Source organism: Argiope bruennichi, chromosome 4 (assembly GCF_947563725.1).
Source record: "Argiope bruennichi chromosome 4, qqArgBrue1.1, whole genome shotgun sequence".
Taxonomy (NCBI): domain Eukaryota; kingdom Metazoa; phylum Arthropoda; class Arachnida; order Araneae; family Araneidae; genus Argiope; species Argiope bruennichi.
This window is the reverse complement of record NC_079154.1, coordinates 120,128,834-120,135,089: the sequence shown is the minus strand read 5'-3', so window position 1 is coordinate 120,135,089 and position 6,256 is coordinate 120,128,834. Positions and strand designations below refer to the sequence as shown.

The following is a 6,256-nucleotide window of genomic DNA, read 5'->3' as shown; positions in this document are numbered from 1 at the left end:
AAAACGATGATATTGATCAAAATTTTAAGATCACACTTTTCAACTGGAAAATTCAATACATGTTTCATATAAACGAATATGAACACAGATGAATAGAAATAAAAGCATATTTAGTTGGAGGTTATATAAATTGTAAGGCACAAAATGTCTTCTTTCATCAATATTAAATACCAATAACATTCTTTGGTAACGCTACATTTCTTATATACTTCCCTTCCGCCTTTTATGCAATGTTTTTCTAAATATTCGCACATATATTAAACATATTCTATGTTAAAATAATTTTATTGAATTTTGTTAAATTATTTCATGACATACAAATTATTAAGAAAGTATGTTTGAGGCTTTAAATCTTTCGGACACTCGGCACTTTCTTTATCTTTCAATAATTATCTAATTATTATATAAATTATTTTGTTTCCTGCAGATAATCCAATGTTTTCAAATCAGACTTATCGAATAAAGATATCTTAATACTTAAAATTCTCATTAATTATTTATGTTTTTCGTTATTTATTATTATTAATTTTATTAAGTACTTATTTCTTAAAGTTATTTAATCTCATCTCAATTCTGATTTGAATGTGAAAGAGTTAAGTAAAACCTAAGATTACATTTATTTTTTTATTTTTTTTATTCTTGTATTTTTATCATGATATCGTTGAAATAAATTTACCAAATATCATCGAATTTCTTCAAAGCTATTTCAAACCTTTTGAATTCTTAGAATCTTTTAGTTGTTTCAAAAAACATATCAAATTAGATATAAACGACCAGAACAGAGTAATCGGAAACAAATGCACGAATGACGAATGGCATAAATAATCGTCTGTGGTTTCATTTTTCTTCAAGAATAGTCATAAATATATATATATATTTAAATTTCTCTTCCTATTTTTATTTTAGATATATTTCAAACTTTCCATAGTTTAACTACGAAATAATTTCTGATCAATGGTATCTAATAAAAATCAAAGTTCAAAAGTAGGAAAATATTTTTTCAACAGTTTCTGAAAATAAAATAAAAATAATATATATCACAAATGTTTTATAATTTTCATTTTGGCAACGTTTGCCCATCAGCAGCTGATGTTTATTTCAGATTTTAATGAATTACTTTAGGCTGTAAAACGATTTTTCTTCCTTGGAAAATACTGAAGAGAAATATTGCAGAATTTCTATATCATTTGCCTATATTGATAGAACAATAATATTTTAAAGTAAGTAGCATTTTTTAAAAATTTTCATTCGAAGAAGCTTATTATAATTAAGTTTTTTAGTGTATTTATAACACATTTTAACTTAAATTTTACTAATATGTTAAAGTAGGGCAACATAGTTATTTTCTACAGAAAAAAAAATATTTCAAAACATTTAGTACAGTTATATTTTATAAATTATAGATGTTATATCGTTTTAATTAGTTTTCCATTATCTTATTTTTAAAAAAAACCATTAATATATTTATATTGTTGAGACAGAACTATGAAAAAAATATCAAAAAAATTAATATTACTTCGAACTTTTTAGTTGCAAAGCTGATTTAGGATATAAAACACATACACACAAACAAAATGTCATGATACTTTAAGAAATATGCATATACCGCATGCCAGCAATTAATCACCAGGAAAAATATGTCAAAGATGTAATGTTTATTGAAACTACGATTAAATGTCAAAGACGTCATGTTAGCCTATTGATTATGTTCGCCATAATTATGCGTTTAAGCCTAAAGTTTGCCAGTTGCATAGAGGGTAACCAAAAACTCGCCAAGGCATGCAATTAATTTATCGCACAAGTGCTGATATAAGTATTGTATAAATTTCGAATTAAGATTTAATGAACAGAGTAAATTCATTTTTTAATTGTGTCTTAATTAGAAAATAAAATTAATTGTATCTTTTAAGAAATATATAGACCTGCACTTCAGCAAGCACAAGAAAAAAAAAACGACAAAATCATAAGGTCCTAAAATACCATAAGTTAAATATAATCATATTCTGAATTTCCAAATGCCTCTCAGGGGAGTTTCAAAGAACAAGGACAGCATTAGAGTTTTAATAGACAAGAAAATAACTAATTTTTACGAAGCGCAAATTGACTGCTAAAGATTATATGAAATTAGTATTTTCAAAATTTCAATGAACTTTCAAATATGAATTAAATGACAGAAATGCTCGTGTTTATGTATTATAACTGGGCTCCAGACAAACCCCGCCAAATCTAAAAAATAACTCGCCAAATATTAGCGAAAACTGACAAACGGCAAGAAGCTAAGATTTAAATTTAATTATAGTGATTAGAGTTCATCTAATGGAATAATATAAAAATGTTTCTTAATGCTATAAAATTAATATTGTACCAATACTTTAAAAGTAGAAAATTTTATTGCCAATCACGAAAAGCAATTTTTTTTCTTATGTATGTTATACAAATAAAAATACAAAATTAGAACAAGAAATTAGATAAAATATTATTTCTTTTGTAAACTATTGCACGTTGGAAAACGATTTATTAGTTTTTTTTTATAAATATAAAATAATTAATATGATTTATCTAAACAATACTGTAATAAAAAAGTTTAAAAATTTATAATTTACATGTACAAAATATTCTTTTCAATATGGTACGATCTTTATAGCTACAGATCAGACTATCTTTCAAGAAGAATTGGGTGATTTATAACTGGAGATGAATAAAAAATATATGCTAGAATTTCCTAAAGAGCTTACAAATGAAGAGAGGAGCTTAAAATCAAAATATGATATTTTAAGAAAGCTTAAAATGAAGGTAAGTTTACTTCATTCACATGATTTAGCGACAAATTCACCTAAATTGCTTATTGCTGTAGACACCCCGAAAAAATGCACGCAAGAGGATTTAAAGAAGACTGCAATTCAAATCTTGAAAGCAAACGGAAGTAAAAAAAGGACAAGTTGTGCTGGAAAATCTACCAAAGATTTTAAGAAAGCTTTCAGGCAAAATGGAGAAATACATATTGGACAAAAAAGGTAAATTAAAAAAATATATATTTATTTAGTTTTATATTTCATGTCAGCTGATATGTCCCTGCAAATATCTTTTTAAATATTTTCATAACATATAAATTGTTGAAAGCGAATTATATTTTCATATATGTCATTTAAACTTAAATTTTTGACTCAATGTGTACTATGCAGACATTACATAAATGATTTCAAAATATTGCAGCAATAAACGATTGAAAATATTTAATGATATTCTTCAACTTCTAGAAAACTTCAGCAATACCCTTCTCATAGAATTTGCCATTTGCATTGAATAATACAGAATTTTTTACATGTCTTTAACTTATATTGCGAGAAATGAAGTTTTGCAATACTATTCTGTTTTATTAAACTTAAATAATTTAACAACCATTGTATCCCACTCTTTCATCCATGCGTGAGATAAGGAAATAAATGTAATTAAAATGGGTAAACGAACGTAATGTAAATAAAAACGAAACGAACAATGTAATTAAAATGGATAAACGAACGTGAAAAACGAAGTCAGTTGATATCGGATAATATTTGCATTTTACTATTTTCCCACTTTAAAGGAAAGAATCATTTTAATATCATCTGTCCCCCCTCAAAAAAAGAATTGCTCCAATTGGTTAACAACTGATAAATTCTGTCTTTTATCAACTCGTTCTTAATATAGTATAATATAAGGTTGATTTTCCTTCAAAATCAGTTTTGTTCAATTTTAAAATTGGCATCAGTTTTGATCTGAGCAATGTAAAGATTGCAGCCCAGAAACATTGTCGTAAGTTTTTTCAAAAATTCTTTAAGAATTTTTCATTTGCTGGCGTCGATTGTCTTTGAATTGCTTTTCTTCAATACTCAGGACCACTATTTAATCAAAATAGTGCTATTTTCCAGGAACAGAAAAGTGATTCAAGATAACATTAAATCTATCTCTGGACGGTAAAAAATCTCAGACCTTCAACCAGAGTGGGGCTGTTATGCTGTTGTTAATTAAGGCAATTTATACTGTTGCCCTGTTAATGGATGTGCTTCAAGTATCAATATAAAAAATTCTAACGATTTTATTGCTTTCTTGGAGGCCCCGATTGAGGACTCGATGCTGCTAATTTTTCTAAATGAGAATGGAAAACTGTTAGAATTTTAATATATCTCAGATAGTGTCATTTCGTATTATTTTCAATTTTGATCTTCTACTTAGCATAATATTGCTAACTGGGATACGTGCTTGTTTACGATTATCGGAAGTTTTTTGTCACATTGAAGATTCAAATTGAGCTGCGCGCCATCTATTGTTCGGCCTACAACAATTTGGATGTATAACAATAGATGAACTATTAAGAAATTTTCATTTCAAAAATTATTCTCTTCTATCTGATATACCCAGTTTTATCCGGATTGAAATTCTTTCACGTATAATATTTTTAATACAAAAACTACTTTTATATAAAGTATTATAATACGCAAAATCTCTTTATTATCTGAAACGTTTTTTAGTTAAAATTAGAATATCTATTAACCAAACGATTTTTAAAAATTGCTGGTAGTTAATTTTCCCCATAAGTTATTAGTATTTGTTATATCAATTTTACCTTTGCTCAAAATCGTATGAAAATATTCAATTATTGATTAAATTTTGATAAATTAATAAAACCTAAATTAAAAAATTCGCTAGGATATTTTACTATAATCTTTCATAGCACGAAGACGCCGTCGTCTTTAAATAAAGCTCGCCAAAGCTTTATTTAAATACTAAATGGCTGTTTTGTATTTTTGGAAGTCAAATACTTCCAAAAGTCTGTTTGGGAAGAAACATTAGAAACTCTTTTGAAGAATGGCAACATTCTATCAAATATCGGTTTAAAAATAACTTTACATTATGCCATGCTTTATGAAAACTTTAACTTTTCATTATCACTCACATTTCTTCTTCTTTTTTTAAATTTTTTTTTATTAATGTATGCTTTTTATTACCATGAACTTCAGAATCCGCTAAGTGTGCCAAGTTTAAAATGCTTGGTTTCAGTGCTTTTCTGGAAAAAAGAAGTACGTTACAGTTCAGCGCAAAACAGTGCATTGTTAGGTTGAATGCATTGCAGTGTTTACAAGAATGATTGTTGAAGTTATGTGAATTAAACTTTTAATAAAAAGCATTTTTATCTTATTAATAGGATTTAAATTTTATATCAATAGGAAATATAATGTTTCAAATGTTTTTAGTTGTTGCATTAGTGAATTGAATGATTATCTTCCGATTTATTTACATTATACTTCCCATACATTTGTTAACATTATTCTTCGCATCACAAGACTAGAAATCGCTCGTTAATAGAAATTTATCCATTTATCTATTAAGAATAAAATAGAATGATTTCCTGCTTATTGCCGCCGGTAATAATTTATCAAAAACCACATGATCTGCATCAAAATGTAATGAGTTCAATTGTATTTCAACGTTGCCATTTTTAAAATATAATCTAAAAAAAGTGGCATTTAAATTACATTTCTGGATGAATGGTAGTTTTTGCAAATAATCCGAGTTCGATTTTTCCGCAAAATTTATAATAATAATTTTTTGCCAAGAAAGTTTTTATCCGATGCTTGACAAGAGCAGAGATTACTTTCGATTATAAATAAGCAAAAAGTTTGTTACGTTAGTGAAACTTTATAGTGAAAAGGCGGTCTATATGAATGATATATTATGATAACGTGAAAGCAATGATTAACTTCTTGATGGATAATAATATTATAAGACAACAAGAATTTGAGATTTTATTAGGGAAATAAATACATTTTTGTAAAGATTTTATAAAATAACTTTCCCTAAACACCTTTTAATTCTAGTTTTTCTTTTTTAAAATTTGATTACTTGAATCTATGCTATGGCAAAAATATTTATGCTATGGCAAATTAATACAACCGAATGGAGCCTCCGTGGCGCAATCGGCTAGCGCGTTCGGCTGTTAACCGAAAGGTTGGTGGTTCGAGCCCACCCGGGGGCGATTACTTTTCCTATAACTTTGAGAAAAATAAGAAGTTTCTTATAACTGCTGCATGATAGTATGCATAGTGATGCTATTACATGACTGCATCCTCTCATAGTAACTAACATTGCATTTGCCACACAATTTTTGATATAATTTTCAAAGCATTTTCTATAAAACAAGTGTGTTTCTTTTGTATTAACAATTATTTAACCATAACATAAATTTTAATGATGAATTTCATTTTTATTGGGGGTATCA

At 26.8% G+C, this 6,256-nt stretch overlaps 1 non-coding gene across 1 annotated transcript; it reads left to right on the top strand.

Annotated features, from left to right (window-relative positions):
- The first annotated feature begins 5,939 nt into the window (after window positions 1-5,939).
- Trnan-guu (transfer RNA asparagine (anticodon GUU)) lies at window positions 5,940-6,013 on the top strand. Its single transcript has one exon. It is a non-coding gene; the product is annotated as a tRNA-Asn (tRNA).
- The last annotated feature ends 243 nt before the right edge of the window (window positions 6,014-6,256 follow it).